Raw genomic sequence first — 17,706 nt, 5'->3', positions numbered from 1 at the left:
TCATAGAATCATAGAATAGTTAGGGTTGGAAAGGACCTGCAACAGCATCAAGATATAAGATGTGACATTGTGAATTACTATACGGCCTTTACATCAAGTGCATTACAGCAGTGCCTATAGGCCTGGGACCAGTTGTACTTAGGTACAGTAAAAACATTGAATAGTCTGTGACTTGAAGAGTTTATGGTTTAACTCCATAGACCGACTCTAAATAATCAGCTGCAGCTCCCTAACAGACATGACCAATGCAAGGCCCAGAGGAGCAGTGATAGCTGTAAGATTTATGGCAGTACAGGGAAAACTATCTTTCCATACAGCTGAAAAGCATACCTCCTTTGTAAATGCACCCATCATCCCACAGTCTGAGGGAGTGATGACACCATTTTACACGTCCTTGCTATTCTTCAAGTAGTCTGAGGAACAAACGCACTGCCATGAAGTGTAATGTTTTTGCATACTGCTTCCATTCCCCTTCCCAGGGCGGGGGGGGCAGGGCGGGTTTCTTCCCACTGATGCTGTCTCTAGGGAAGAACCATAATAGATCTACAATCTAGATTTTATGACTCTAACCCCAGGCAGCATTGAATGGCCAGAAATTATACAATTGCAAAGTATATTTTATATCTGTAGAAAAGAAGATAATTTCATTTCCCAGGAAAGTGTGAGGGACTAGCTCTTCATAGCAGGTAAGCACAGCTGTAGCTTTTCCACGACAGCTGGAAAACATGCACTGGGCCATGTAGAACTGGTTGTATGCCCTCCTTGGGATTTATTTTTTTTTATTTTTATGCTTGTTTGCAATTAACTGTAATAAAACAAAATTTTGCTTTTGCATAGCTAAGCCTCAGAAAAGGGGGGGGACACAACGAGGGGAATATGTGAATGATTTCTCATCCATGCCAAACACATTCTCCCTTTAAAGCATAAAAAAGAAAAAAGAAGAAAAAAGGCAGTATTTTTTTTTTTTAAACAGCCTTATAGCACCATAAAGAACACCTTTGTTCACCATGTGTAGAGAAGAGAGTGGTGCTAGATGACGATTACCTTTATAACAGGCCTGGTAACCACTCTACATACGTGTTACGGCTGTGCTATGCCTCCCTCTGACTGTGTGCAGATGAGGAGAGAAAGAAAAGCACACATCAGGAAATAAATGCCTGTAGGATGAAGGTTTTTTTAATTTTACTCAGGTGAAGTCATCCTGTTGATATCAACAGCACAAACCAGATGAGTAAAGTTCAGCACGTGCACTAGCATTTGAGAATTACAGCCTTCATTTGCGATTCAAAGCCCAAGCCTGCTGCCGCTGAATCAATAAAAGAGTTTTTCCATTAGCTACAGTGGTGTAGGACTTGGCCTGTACTGAATTCTGAAGACACTTTACTGACATTAAAAAGCACTTTTTTTTGTAGCACAGACATGTCAAGAGAAGAAGGGACATTTGTTCCCTAGCTTTTGGATGCGTTTATAGTTTTACTGTAGGCAAGAGTTGTCTAAATGGGTTATTATGCCTAAATGAATTAGATTTCTAGGAAAATTCTACATGTAAGATATATATATAGTCTGATTGAAATGTATAATAAAAACCCAGCATTTAATTTCCGCACCTTTACAGTTAATTAGAACTAATTAAAGAGTTCATAGCAGGAGCATGTGTTTCAAAAATCACCACTCTGGTCTCTGAAGGTATCATAAAATGTACTTTCATCATGTGCACGACATCTACAAATTCTGATTGGCATTTCCTCCTTCCCTGAAAAGAGAGTCTGGCTCAGTTTGCAGCAAATATGACAATAGGCTGTGCAAATGTACATCTGAAACACAGCCCTTTTGGGGTTAAGCATTCAAGCTTATATGAGAGATCATCAGTTTCGGGTCAAAGTGCTGTTCTTAAATGATCAGTGCAGAACAGAAAAAAAAGGCATTGAAGTGACCTTGCTGAGGGTCTAAAACTGTGCTAAAGCCTTTTCTGCATGATTAAGTGAGCAGAATCTTAGATTAGCTAAAAGCAGTGCAGAAACATAATGAGTTCACTTATTTTGGAGCATTTAATAACAGTTATAGACAGTTATGTGATCAGGCGGAGTTATGACTTATTCATTCTTTCATTGCTATTAAAATTACTGCATTTGAGGTTTTTAAAGTCATTGAAATAAAAAAGTCTGATTTATGTTAGGAGAATTTAGCTTGCCCTTTGGTCTCTCCGTTTTTAAATGATATAATTAGACTTTTTAAAGACCATTCTAAAAGCATTATTAGCATTTTCTATAGCTGAAAGTAAATGCATGTTTTGTGGGTAGTTTAATTTTAAAAAGGATAATAATAATACTTGATTCAGACAGCGATAGATTGTGACAAAAAGAAGTACTGCATAAAATTGTCTTAGAGGTGACTCTGTGCATTTGGATGTATGCATACACACTGAGATACACACACACAAACACGTGCATAAATGGGAGCACACATACATTTAGTGTTCATAGGAACAGGAGTTCCACATATACAGAAAAATAAAGCTATTCCCTTAAGCCGTTTGGGAAATGAAGGCAAGAAGAAGAGCAAGTTCCATAGGACATATTAACTCTTGACCTTTAACGTATTACCTCACAAATTACAAAGCCATCCATCAGTCTCAAGGGAGGAAAAAGTGCTTTGATCAAAACAAAGGGACTTGCAGGTGTTTTGAATTAACAGTAAGCAATAATCATTAAAAATCACTGGAATGAGTATGTTAGTGTCATGAACGTATGCACATTTTAACGTACACTCAATTCCTAAGTCTTAGCATAAATATTACTTTCAAGTTATATTTGTATATTAATTATTAATCATTACAATCATGTCCAATGTTTTCACTGGCAAGAATACACATTTGAAGTATCTGATTTTAAGCTTACAGACAACATTCACAATACACAGACACACAGCTGAATATTTTCACACAAGACTCTATGTATCTTGCTGCAAAGGCCAAACAGGTAAACCAAAACACTTCCCTTTCACATTTAAATAACAGGTTCTTCCTACATTGTTTTGGCTTAGAAAATAAAATTTCCCATAAGATTAAGAAATTCTGCTTTTAGTTGAGTCCCAAGGGAACATATCTTTGCTTACAAAAATCACTCTTACAACAGCTTCCTTAACTGAAAGCTTTTTTTGTGTGTGTGCCTTGTATGTTTATTCAGTAGACAGTTTGGGTTGCTCATTTTGCTGCTCAGAATGCAGTGTGCTTTTCTATTAAAACATTATTAAAACTAAATCAGAAAGAAGCTTACTTAATAGTCATTTCATGCACATGACTGATGGGAATACATAAATTATCAGACTAATATCTGATTAAAACTTGATTAACATGCTAATAAATTATGCTAGAAATGTTGGGGTTTTTTAATTTCCCCACTTTTACTTAAACTTCCTAATCGACACTTCAATTATTTTGTTCTCTGAAATTTTGCCTTCCTTCTGAATAACAGCTGAGATAAATTATTTTTTTGCCCGAACTTGATATGAAAAGTGATCAATTATAATTATTAAAGCTCCTCAGTAACCTGTTCATTGTTATGAAAAAAGTCACCTAATTTTTGTTTGTTAAATGGAGACCCTTATATTTATTGTTGACAAAGGGCTGGAAGGTGTTCTGGAAGCCTGTGCACCATTATCAGTGCACAGGGCAGATGCAGCGCAGACGACTGCAAGCTGGAATGTCCTCATGCTTTGCTCAGAGTGATACTAACTTTCGTCCACCAGCCTCACTGCTTAGGGAGATGACAGAGTGGTCTGTATCTACCTTATGTGCTGCTACTGCCTGTATGGAAAAATATATCCATGAATCTTGTAATACAGACTCCTGCCCACTAGAGACTGATCTCAGCCCAATAAAGCATGTAACTCCGGACCCTCACAGTTTAGACTTGAACTATGGTCAGAAAGGTGAGAGGCCAAGGCTTCATCCACTAAGCCATTTACCCTTTTCCTTTGTAAGGAAGATTGATTTTTAAAAAGCTATTAACCTTCAGCGATTTATCTCATCAGATCATCTTCATTTTATTCTGCCTATAGTAAGGCTGTATTATATAGTTTAATTCTTCACTTAATTCAGCTAGACTATCTAAAAAGAAATGCACGGGGGCGAGAGGGGAGAACCCACAACAGAAAAGGGAGAGAGAAAAATTACCAAAAACTTTGCAATGAAAATATCACAGGAAAACAAAAGAAATTGCAAATGTTATCACATGCCTTGGAGACACAGCAATGAAAGAAGTAGGTGTGTGTATCCTGGTTGGACAAAACCTTTCAATATTTCATAACGAAGGGATGGTATACCATGCTTGCATAAGCCTCACCTAAACTATTCACGAGACAAAAGGAGAGCAGGCTTTTCACTTCTTGAGCTGATGACTCACAGTAGCATCAAGACAACCCATATTCATTCATTTGTATATATTCAAATAGGGATGCTCCCTCGAAAGAAAAGAGCAGCTCCAAAGAAATCTGGACTTGAAATATAATGTTCTGCTGGTTTTCAGAGAAATGCCTTGGAGAAGTAAGCAAAACGGTGGACAGTTTTGGCAACGATGCATGTAACTAATTTTCTTTGAGATGAAGCAAGTACAGGTTGCTTGCTAGGAACTACATTATTTCTGATTTGATGATTGATTTAGAGAAGGAAAAAAGTCATGCTTTATGAAAAATGTTTTTGCATTAATGACTTTAATTCATCTGGCTGAACTTTTTGGCAGGTACCAATTTAAATTCTGCTGGAATATGTAATGTTAAAAGCAGTTCCACATATTTCAGGTGGAATTGAATAGTGAGATCACCCATATTAAAGGCTCAAACTTCTCCAGAAACCTAGGTCCCACTGACTTTCCATGAGACTTGGATTTTAAGTCCCTTAGAAAATGCATTTCTTTTTGTGTGTTTATAAAATGCAAAGCATGGACCAAATCCTCAATATAAGAACAAAAGAGATCTCTGTTCTCTTCAATGGGCTTTGGACCACACAGAATTTTTTACTTCTTTTTCAAGCAGCTCCGAATGATGTCAATGGCTGTCTTGCCAGAATGAGGACTACAGGATAAATCCAGAAGTGATCTAAAACCAGCAGGTCATACCTCCTGGTTGCTTTCACTCCTTCACAAACACATACGTAAGTATATGCATCTTACATCATCTGCTCTTTTTCTTCTGGTACTTGGATATTACATGGTAAAATGCAGTGAATACTTACAACACCTCAGTATTGATCAAACCATGTAACAACAGAAGTTTTAGTTTTGCCTGTGCTTATTTAACAGTCCTGAGCTAAAAGCTCTTTTATTTCAACATCACATGAATAAGCTGGTATTTGGGCAACTGAATAAAATTTGAAAACGGTAAAAGTTACTATGAGAGCCCTACCAGGATACTGAGAGAGTCAATAAACTACTCCTTGGCAAATCCCTAGCAAGTGTTTCTTTGTCAACAGAAGACAGGGTACAGGTAAGCAAACTCAGAAAGCAAAATGCAGGGAAAGTGTGCTGCAAAATAGTTCAACTTTTTTTCTTTACAAATGAAACCGATGATAAAGTAACTCTTCAGGAACTGGTTATAAATCCTCTTCATACATATTTAACAGTATACAGTGAATAGGATTAGTAATATCTTTTGTCTAATTTGTCAATCCAGATCTTGGTTCCCCACAGTGCTTCAGTCAAATACAAAGACAGTCTCAGTTACTTTTCCATAGATTAAGTAGCTCTTGAATTGATATTTGCTGTATGGCTTGGGACTTTGACTGGTAAACACTGTGACTGATGCTGAAGGCCAAAAAAAGGCAGCACTGAGGAATTAATGCAAAGGACTTTTGGTTGACTCGAAGGGCAAATCCTCTCTCCCCATTTAGCTGTAAAACCAGAGTCATTCTCTTAACAGGAAAGATACCTAAAGGTATTAGTATAACAATTGGTGATTGTTTTAATTTCTTCTTTCTTTTCATTGGCCTAATTTATTTTGACATGTAAAGCTGAATTTTGTGGCATTTCAAAACAGGAAAATACAGAAGCCTATGGTCAGCTGTGCACACTCATGCTGCTTCTGAGCCCCCTTTAAACGCAGTTGGGGGGCATGAACTGTGGAATTAACTAGTGGCAAATTTTATCAGAAGTCTTGCACAGCTTGGTGTCACTGGCACACTTGCTGACGGTGCACTCAATCCCACTGTCCCTGTCACCAGCAAAGATGTTAAACAATGCTGATTCCAATACTGATCCCTGAGGAACACCACTCGTCACTGATCTCTTGGATATTGAGCCATTGACTGCAACTCTTTGAGTACGACCATCAGCTAATTCCTTCTCCACCTAGTGGTCCATCCGTCCAATTCATGCCTCTCAATTTTAGAGACAAGGATATCAGGCAGAACAGTGTCAAATGCTTTGCACAAGTCCAGACAGGCTACATCAGCCACTCTTCCCTTATCCTCCCAGACTGTAACCCTGCAGTAGAAGGCCACCAAATCTGTCAGGCACGATTTGCCCTTAGTGAATCCATCTTGGCTGTCACCAATCACAACCTTATTTTCCATGTGCCTTAGAATAATTTCCAGGAGGATCCGATTCATGATCTTGCCACACACTGAAGTGAGACTGACTGGCCTGCAGTTCCTCACGTCTTCCTTTTTTTCCCTTTTTAAAAATTTTCATTGACTTGGAAAAATTTTTTTAGAGAAGGATTTTTTGTGTTTCCTTCTGGACTGAGAACCAAGATCGCCACAGCAGCTGTATGTCAGGGGAATGCTCAGTGAGCACACAGGAAGAAGTAAGAACTTAGAAAGAATAACAGGATACCAGATATATATTTCTACAGCTACAGATCATAAAACTTGGAAAGTTACAACAGAAGTACAAAAAAAAAAAAAAAAAAGAAAAAAAAGCATGCTCAGCTTTTTCTAACTTATTTCCTAACTTTCCATATTTGGCCTCATTCAACTGCCATTAAAGACACCCAAAAGATTCACAAGAAATTCAATTAAATCAATCACAGAATCATAGAATAGTTAGGGTTGGAAAGGACCCTAAGACCATCAAAGATCTAGCCCTTTATAAGCCTATTCTGTTCAACATATTTATTTCAAAGAGTCATATTTCAAACTGTTACTATAACATGACCAAGTTCATATTTAAAAATACCCTTACCTTTTCTTAGCACAGGTGTAACATAGAGACATAGAGGCAGGAACAAATATCTTTACCTGAAGATGAAGATTGCTTTACCCATTCTGATGGAACAATGCAATTCAGGATTATGGATATGGTTGTGCTTAAGTTCTGCCTTAGAACACTGCACACATATCTTCATTCCCAGTTTAGTAATGGTTTTCCCATGCAGTCTTGTACTTAGATTAAATCCCTCTGAACAGATGCATCTCATTTTGTCTTAAGCTACTGCATGGCAGCACACTGCAGAGAGATGCGGCCTGGCAGGTTTGTGTACATATTAGTAACGTATCCAAACATGCATGTAACATGTACCATTGACCCAAAGCATGGCAGGTCTGATCCTGACCTCACAAATCCAACGTAGTCAACTCTAGTGAAGTCACTGGCCTGAACGCAGTGCCACGCTAACACAGCCAGGATCTACCTGGAATTGAACTGGTGCATCTTCACAGCATTGCACTGTTCAGAGCAGGATTACTTGCCACAGTAGTGGGTAATGATGTACCACACTCCATTTCCAAGTGCAGCCATTTCCTCATTGTTCTTCATATGAGAACAGTGGTGCTGCCACTCAGTGAATACATATGGAAGAAAGCTACACATGGGCAGTTATCTGGCAGCATAAGCAATCCTGAACACTGAACGAAAGAAATGAGGCACACAGTCATTTGGTATTTGAACAAAGGACTGCTCGTTATCTGGGTGGTTTTGGGCAGTGAATATTAAATTGCCCCTAAAATATTTTAATGAGTCAAATCTGGTGCCAAGTAAAATTAAGAAATCATAGCCAAAAGTCAGTTACCTAAACCCTTATGTACATAAGTTTTACATGTTTTATTTATTTATGGAAATCCTGATTATACTGAGCAAATCCTTATTTTTATAGGAAAAAAAAGAAAAAGAAAAAAGAAATGCAGGTGGCAGCATGCATGTAAAATGATCTATGCCTGAATGACTCAAAACAAATGGCTAAAGGATAAAATAAAAGAAAAACTTTGGCAAAATTTTGATGTCATATGCAGGAGGTAAACTCCAAAGAACAAAAAAACAACTCCTCACAACAGAAACCAAGCAAAAGGTAGCATTAAAACTACTTAACCTTCAGTGGTATTGCCAGGGATGTCACAGGTACTGATTAGGCTGTGACAAACAAGGTTGTCTTCAGTTTCACATTCTGCTACCAACATCTATTTGCTTTAACTGTGGAGAGGCAGACACCCTTCCTCGTGACAGGGAAGTAATACTTCTCTTAATTTAACATGCCTGAAGACAAATCTTCAGGCTAACACTAACCTTTGGTATCTTTACAGCAACTACACTTTCACTGACTATAAATAAATAGGAAAAAGGAGCTAGCAGTGGGGACAGAAAACCTTCAGGATACTCCCACAGGAAACAGAGAAATAAGCTCATTGCCCAGCCAGTACTTAACGGTGACTTGACTCTGTAGCTGCTCTCCTGCTCTCCAGTCTCCCAATTTTATGGGGTGCAAAACCAGTCTGAAAGTCTTCACTTTCTAACATTTTTTTTCTCCATGTCTCTTACCAGCAAAGAAATCCAATCTAGCCTCATGATCTTATGAGGGCACTTTAACTGAGCCTAAGAGATGTGATAGTTCCACTGAAGCATGGTAAGATTTAGCAAATGATCAATACTTACATATCTACACGGTATTTGCAACAGCGTACTTCTTTTTCAGTCTGAATTTAAACCTCTTTTCTGAGCTGTAAAGATGGACCACGTAACAGAGCATTCAGGCAAACCTCTCATTCAATCCTTTTTAGTATGACAAATCCTCTAAAGACTGAGTTCACTCTTGAATTAACAGGGATACACAGATACTTCTCTCTCTTAACAGGCTTCGGTCTTTCCAACCTAACCTATGCTTTTCACCAACTTTCTGTGTTTGAAATAAATACCAAGCAGCCCTAGCCTAGTGAAGGAAGAGGCGAAAAGAAAAGCCTAGGAAAGAGTAACTCTTAATTTCTTATCTGATTTTGCATTTAGTGCAAACCAGTGGCAAGACTTCTGAAGAGACAAGCACTAATTCCCTTCACAGGCCAGCAACAAGGCCTATTTATTCCATTACATGATTAAGGTTGCATGCAAAAGGACAGATATAGATAAGTGAAGCAGGGAAGTTTGCAATCCACAGAAACACTGCAGAACAAGCTCAAACAACTGCAAAATGGACTATTACTTTCTAAATGCCATCTGGAATTCTCTGTGTTACTCTCTTCAGAGAGTAACGAACTCCTCTGTCCTTCCCCTGTCCTTCAGAATTCCTCTGCTGATCTAGGTACACTTCTAGGCTTCTTCAATACAGCACATGCTCTGTCACTCTTATTACTCGTGAAATATACGGAGCACAGTAAAAGTGACTTACTCTGGATTTAAGTGTGGGAATATAAAACTAGAGATATTTGTTTTCTACTATAATTCCCTTCCAAAATCTAATTCTATTCAGCAAGTTTACAAAACATCTTCTGTGGCCAAAGTTTGTTAATTATTTAAATATCCTGGGACATATCTTCATGACCCTCCACTGCAAGTGAACAAGACTCATGGGATTGCTTTGAGCAATGTAGCACATTAGATGTCACAGTGCACCACCACACAGCACCAATAGCCCAGCTCCCAAAACCAAAATGGCAGCTTTAATGTAGCACTGCTCTCAGGTTAATCCATCCTCTCCATCACTGTACTACTCCAGGTGCAAAACTGTGCTCAAATGTCTAGATTTTTCAGTTCTGGAGCTGACACAGTCTGTGAGAGCTTAGGAGTCTCTGCATAATGCCTCGCTGAGTTGAGCAGTTTTTACCTGGATGACTGCAAACAAATTAGACTTGAAGTGTACAGGGGAGCAGGGCAAATGGAGAGAAGATAGGACAGGAGTGAAATTCCTCAAAGCTGGAAAATAGAGGAAAATAAAAAAAAAAAAAGGAAATATGAATGTAAGACGAGAGAGAAGGAAGAGAACAAAGATGACCTCAGCAATACCAGGATATGTCAGCTTTGTTTCAAGAGGGAAAACCGTAGCACACAGGGCATGATTCTCCCTGTTTCTGTGCCTGTTCCACTGGAGGACCCACATCAAAGAACTCTTCGTCTTCTATGGTAGCACTTCCTCACTCTTCCCTTCTCTTCCTCCTTTTTTTCAGTTGTAAGATTTTGGGGCTGGGATCTGGATATTAAAAGTGACTTGCAGAATACTTGGCCCTATCATGCTGTGTCTATATGATATCAGGACTAAAATAAACAAATGAAATAAATACAGCAAAAATAATAAAAATAATCCAACACTTATCTTTGGATAAAAATGTTCTAAAACAATCGTAAGTGACATTTTACTGTATCCAATAAGTGATGGGTTGACCCAAGAAGTTCAGCTAAGAATGCTCTTTCTTTTTCAAATTTCACATACTTGATAATATAAAAGAATAAAGTTCTCATCGCTAGGATATGTTTAATGTTAGAAATTCATACTCAGTTTAAGGAGAATTTTAAAGGCATGTATCACAATTACAAAAAACTTGTGCTACATAATCTTTTGAAGATTTTTTTAAGAAACAGCTTAGAGTGTGTAACAATCCTTAAAATGTCTCACATAGTACACGCAGGGTTAGCATTGCCTCACACAGTATCTCCTGCCCCGTTCACACCAAGGACAGAATGGCACAGAAGGAAAGCAGAGGAGGGATGTGAAGACTGTTTAACAAGTCCAGACACTGCTTATGCCAATCAACCACAGAAAAGGAGAGTCCGGTCAGGGAGCCTGGCATTCCCTGAGCCCATCAGCTGGTCTGACTTGTTTGTTGTCTGGAGAAAAAGCCATGCTTTCTGTCCATCTTCCTGATAACCACAATTATGAAAGTCTTTGCATGCTCAGATACTAATTTTAGCCCAGTATTGGTGAATTACTGGATTTGCTATTGTAACAACCCAGATAATTGTACTACTGATTGTATTTGTTACTGTACTGTTATTTAGAGATAAACTGGTGACTGTTACTGTATCCCAAAACTTCGTAGGGCTACCTTAAGCCCTTACAGTACAATACACATGATGCTATACATAGGTGGTGATTTTGGTCCATATATTTATGGTCCTATATTCTTGCTTTGAAAGTTCAATGTATATTGTCAGTAGCATCAGTGGTCACACTGCAGGGAAAAAACTGTACAGGCTTCTGTGCACAGAGCCAGTCCCACCTTGAATCTGTAAATGCTACTGATGCATCAATTTGTCTATGCATACATGATGATTTATCATTTCCCCTTGTGAAAGAATGCATCTGTGTAACAGCACACAGATGAATCCAGTTGGGTATACATGCAAAACCCCCACACTTCCTCTCCTGCCTTTGTCACACATTAATACACTCTGTCTCTGTATATGAACAAACTGATGAAGTCTAAACCAGATTATAATGCAGCAGCTTTGAAAGTGAAATAGATATATTTTTCTCCACAGTGAACAATCTGGATCCTCTTCCCTGAAACTTTAAATTGCTTTGGTATTTTACTTGTATAACAGTAACCTTAATACAATTTGTATGAGTTCATAACATGAAGGTTAATTACCATTCACCAGAAACAGGAACAGTGTTGTCCAGATAGTTCTATAACTCTCTATATAGCAATAACCTGAAGAGTCACTATGTGAAAATGGTACTGCAAATGCAAGTGGTGGTGTCTTTCTCCAATCTCAAGGATATTATTTAACCTGCTTTCTACAAACAAATGCAGTATTTTATGGAGGAAATATGATTTGTATTAATGGTAACGGGATGTAAAAATTTGAAGATAATTTGAAGATGCCTTTTATTATTTCTGCATCACCTGTAAAGGCATTCAGATATATTCACTATACTTGGAGGAGTCCAGCTCTCCACCAAAAGGTTAATTTGAATTTTTAAAAAGTAAGAGCAGAAATTAATTTAGGCTCCAACACTTATTGCTGTGTCTCAGAACACAGTTCTAAGACACTGAGGCTTTAGCTATAGCAATATACCTACCAGAGATGGTCATGAGCTTGAGAACACACCCATAATCCATGCTTTGAGCCCATGTCACTTTACATCCTCTCACCAATGCCTAGACACAGCTCAGGAGATATGAAAGACGAGGACTGTTCCCATGAGTAATAAAAATTAGAATAACGTGTTGTGTCCCTCACCCTCCAGGCTGAAAAATGGACCCAGGCTGGATTCCACCAGTGAAATCTGAGTTTTCACTGCAGAGAATCAGCATACAGTGTTAAAACCAGACAATTAAACAAAACAAATTTAAAATGTAGTATTACACTAATACAACTAAACTTTCACGATTTTCTGAGTCAGGTTCTACATCAACTTCCCAATAACCAAACAACTTCCTAAACTGAACCTCCCCAAGGCTGCTGCCTGGTGTTACACCATCTGCCACTACTAAGAGGAGTCCGATACTGTCACGTTTGTAACTCCAAGCACTCAGAGTGTGTTAGATCGTCCCTCTTCACCAACACGCTCAGCTACCTCTACCACTCCTAAAAGAACACATTGTCTTAGGCTCCCGACCATCTTGGTAATGCTGTCCCGGACTCACTATAGTTTCTTAGTCCAGAGAGACAGCGGAAGTTATCCAGATTCACCAAAGACATGGTTTACCCATTTTATTGCTGCTATCAGTTCCACTCTGAGTGAGAGTTTTAACCAAATGACTTCCCAACAACCATTTCATGACATGCTCATACAGCTCACAGTACATGCAATAATTTACCAATGCAATCCAAAAGGACTTCCTTGCTTTTTAGACAAAACAAGTCAATTATATAGGTCATAATAAGAAAATCAGATGTCCACAGTGTGTGTAGATCACATAAAAATCACAAGTTAGGGTGTAAGAGAACTTTTGTTTTATAGGCAAAAAATTGTAATTTCACTGCCATTTTGTCCTACTCATAGAACCATAGAATAGTTAGGGCTGGAAAGGACCTTAAGATCATCTAGTTCCAGCCCCCCTGCCATGGGCAGGGACACCTCACACTAAATCATGTCACCCAAGACTCTGTCCAACCTGGCCTTGAACACCGCCAGGGATGGAGCATTCACAACTTCCTTGGGTGCCTCACTACCCTCACAATAAAGAACTTCTTCCTTATATCTAACATGAACTTCCCCTGTTTAAGTTTGGATCTGTTGCCTGTTGTCCTATCACTACAGTCCCTGACAAAGAGTCGCTCTCCAGCATCTTTGTAGGCCTCCTTCAGATACTGGAAGGCTGTTATGAGGTCTCCACGCAGCCTCCTCTTCTCCAGGCTGAACAGCCCCAACTTTCTCAGCCTGTCTTCATACGGGAGCTGCTCCAGCCCCCTTATCATCCTCGTGGCCCTCCTCTGGACTTGCTAACAGCTCCATGTCCTTCTTATGTTGAGGACACCCGAACTGCACACAGTACTCCAAGTGGGGTCTCACAAGAGCGGAGTAGAGAGGCAGTATCACCTCCTTTGACCTGCTGGTCACGCTTCTTTTGACGCAGCCCAGGATATGGTTGGTCTTCTGGGCTGCAAGCGCACATTCAGTTTCTCATCAAGCAACACCCCCAAGTCCTTCTTCGCAGGGCTGCTCTGAATCACTTCTCTGCCCAACCTGTAGCAGTGCCTGGGATTGCCCCGACCCAGGTGTAGGACCTTGCACTTGGCTTGGTTGAACTTCATGAGCTTGGCATCGGCCCACCTCTCAAGCATGTCAAAGTCCCTCTGGATGACACCCCTTCCCTCCAGTGTATCAACCGAACCACATAACTTAGTGTCGTTGTCAAACTTGCTGCGGGCACCTCAATCCCACTGTCCATGTCTCTGACAAAGATGTTGAACAAGACAGGTCCCAACACTGATCCCTGAGGGACACCACTCGTTACTGGTCTCCAATTGGACATCGAGCCGTTGACCACAAATCTCTGCGTGCGGCCATCCAGCCAGTTCTTTATTCACTGAGTGGTCCATCCATCAAATTGATGTCTCTCCAGTTTAGAGACAAGGATGTCACACAGGACACTGTCAAACGCTTTGCACAATTCCAGGTAAATGATGCCAACTGCTCTGCCCCTATTCATCACTTCCGTAGCCCCATCATGGGCAGCCACCAAATTAGTCAGGCAGGATTCCCACTTAGTGAAGCCATGTTGTCTGTCACCAACCACCTCGTTGTTTTTCATGTGCCCTAGAATGCTTTCCAGGAGAAGCTGCTCCAAGATTTTGTCAGGCACAGAGGTGAGACTGACTGGTCCGGTGTTCCCTGGGTCTTCCATTTTCCCCTTCTTGAAAATGGGGATTATATTTCCCTTCTTCCAGTCATCAGGAACTTCACCTGACTGCCAGGATTTTTCAAATATGATGGACAGCAGCTTAGCAACTTCATTTGCCAGCTCCTTCAGGACCCACGGATGGATTTCATCAGGTCCCATGGACTTGTGCACTTTCAGGTTCCTAAGATGACCTCAAAACTGATCCTCTCCTACAGTGGGCCTAAGGTCTTCATTCTCACAGTCCCTGCATCTGCCTTCGAAGACTTTCGTGGTGTGGTCAGAGCATTTGCTAGTGAAGACTGAGGCAAAGAAGTCATTAAGAACCTCAGCCTTCTCCAAATCCACGGTAGCCAGTTCTCCCATTAGCTTCCAGAGAGGGCCCACGTTGTCCCTAGTCTGTCTTTTGTTTGCTACACACCTATAGAAGCCTTTCCTGTTATCTTTCACATCCCTGGCCAGACTCAATTCTAACTGGACCTTAACTTTCCTGACCTGATCTGTAGCTTCCCAGACAATGTCCCTGTATTCTTCCCAGGCTGCCTGTCCTCGCTTCCACCTTATATAAACTTCTTTTTTCACTCTAAGTTTTCTCAGCAGCTCCTTATCCACCCATGGAGGCGTCCTTGGCCTTCTTGCACCGTTTCTTTCTAGTTGGGCCACAACACTCCTGAGCTTGGAGCAGGTGATCCTTGAATATCAACCAGCAGTCTTGGGCCCCCTGCCCTCTAGGGCTATATCCCATGGAACCTTACTAAGCAGGTTCCTGAAGAGGCCAAAGTCTGCTCTCTTGAAGTCCAGGGCAGTGAGCTTGCTGCATGCTCTTCTCACTGTCCTGATGATCTCGAGCTTGACCATCTCATGATCGCTACAGCCAAGGCTGTCCTGGAGCATCACATTCCCCACCAGTCCCTCACTGTTGGTGAGCACGAGGTCAAGCATGGTACCTCTCCCTGTCAAGTCCTCTATTACTTGAAAGAGGAAGTTGTCTTCCACACAATCAAGGAACCTCCTGGATTGTTTGTGCCGGGCCGTACCATCCCTCCAACAGGTATCAGGATGGTTAAAGTCCCCCACGAGGACAAGGGCCTACGAGCGTGAGGCTGCTCCTGTCTGTCTATAGAGCGCTTCATCCAGAGAGTCCTCCTGATCGGGCGGTCTGTAACAGATCCCCACAGTGATGTCCCCCGTCTGATCTGGTGCATCAGCTGGTTGTTCATTTGGTGCGGTGTGTGTTTCCTCGTTAGCCCCTGCAGAACTGCAAAGCGGTTCTGGGTGGGGACGTTGGATTTTGGAGAAAGCCCCTTGCTTTTAATTGTGCTCTTGCTCCTTTCTTTATTGTTTTGTTTCGGGGTTTTTTTTTTTTGTTGTTGTTTTTGTTTTGTTTTTTTTTGGAGGGGGGTGTTTTTTTGGTTGTTGGTTTGTTGGGATTTTTTTGGGGGGGTTGGTCTTGGGTTTTTTTCGTTACTAGCTCCCAGCTTCCTGGATTAATGCCCTCCTTTTCTATACGTGCTACGGGGGACACTTGCGGCCCCTGCACAGTTTGGGCCTGGAGCAAGCCATCCAGCTCCCTCTCAGCTTCCCCGACATCTTTTAGCTACTGACAGTGCCCCGCAGCTCAGCCCCCGCTGCAGGAGGACCTCCACCAGGGCGCACCCAGCGCAGCCCTGCCCACTGCGCACCCTCGCCCCAAGAGACCAGCGGAGGCACTTTCTGCGCTCCGAGCTCTGCACCGCAGCCTCCCCTGCCCTCGTCCCTGTCCGTTGCCGCCGCTGCCACCGCCGGGGCAGCCGGAGCAGAGCTCCCGGAGCGGGCCCTGCCCTGAGCCGATCGCTCCCCTCCCCGCCCGCTGCCCGCCCGCGCTGCCGGCGCCAAGGGCCGCGCCCCGCGCTGCTCCCGCGCTCCCCGGGGCGGGATTTCCCCGCTCGGGCGGTGCCTCCCTCCCGGCGGAGCTGGGGCTCGTGGGCAAGGCCTGGCGAGGGCTCGAGGCTCCGCGGTGGCTCTCGCCGACTAGAAATGAGGTTCCGGGACGCGGCGTTTCCCTCCGCTCTGGTGGTGACGGCTCCCCTGGAGCTGCTCGCCTCGGCAAATGACCGATCTCATTTGCTTGTTTGTTTACATCCCTTTTGTTTGTGTTAGATTCTAAGTTAAGTTACACGTTAGACGCTGGGGGTTTTTGTTTTGTTTTTTGTTTGGTTGGTTGGGTGTTTTGGTTTGGTTTTGTTTTCTGCGGGTTTAGTAGCTTGCAAAAAGGGGTTTCTGATTGCTGACTTAGACCTGTAAGTGCTATTATAGTACCAAAAAACCTGTTTATATTGACAGCATTGTGTCAGCATCACATAGAGTAATAGTAGGGGACTGAAGGGGTGAAACAGGACAGAAAGCTTCTGAGCAGGGAGTCCCTAACAGGTGAGAAAAGTTAGAAATTGTGGAGAAGGATGGAAAGTGTGAGGAAGTTACATAGTGCAGAAATGAAAAGTTTATGGAAAAGCACAAATGCATGGAAAATATCAAAATCTTTTTGCTTTTTCTTTGGAAGCTCCGGCAAGATCACTTACTTTGAGATAGATGTAGATTGCCATCAAAAGTACACCTTTCACAAATAGGTTTTCTGCTTTTTCACATTTGCTCATTAAAAATATATGGCCATCGGACAATTCAAAAATGTTCTAAACATGAAATAGTGATAACGTTGAAGTCCTACTTGGCCATATGAAAGATGAAAAATTGAAATCTGTATTTGAATAATACCTAGGTAATGTTAAGGTGCCTTAATTTCAAAGTAGGTACAAGTGTTACCCCTTTATAATGTAAAAGATCCTTGAAATCACCAAGACCCTTTTAGAGGAGCATATCGTGACCCCTTCTTTATAATGTGACCAGGTTCTTGTGTAAGTACTCCTAATGAAATCAAAGGAAATTAAAATTAATTTAACTTCTTATCAGTATTTTTAGAGGTTTTAGGAACACATGCTACAGCACCGCAGCTTTATGTAGAAAAAGAAATGAGAGAACAGATCACACATTGTAAATTCTTACTGGATACTAAAGCGTACATTTGTTTAATTTGGAATGAAAATATTACATAAAGGTTGCTGAATGCTTATTCAATGCTAATGCGGAAATATGATATGTGCCTGTGTGAACAGTGACAATTTCAAATAAATACCCTTTCAAAATACTAAGCTATTCAGAGAAAACACCCTAAAAAAAAAGATAAAGTC

Source organism: Strigops habroptila, chromosome 4, assembly GCF_004027225.2.
Source record: "Strigops habroptila isolate Jane chromosome 4, bStrHab1.2.pri, whole genome shotgun sequence".
Lineage (NCBI taxonomy): Eukaryota > Metazoa > Chordata > Aves > Psittaciformes > Psittacidae > Strigops > Strigops habroptila.
Note: the sequence above shows the minus strand (reverse complement) of the source record.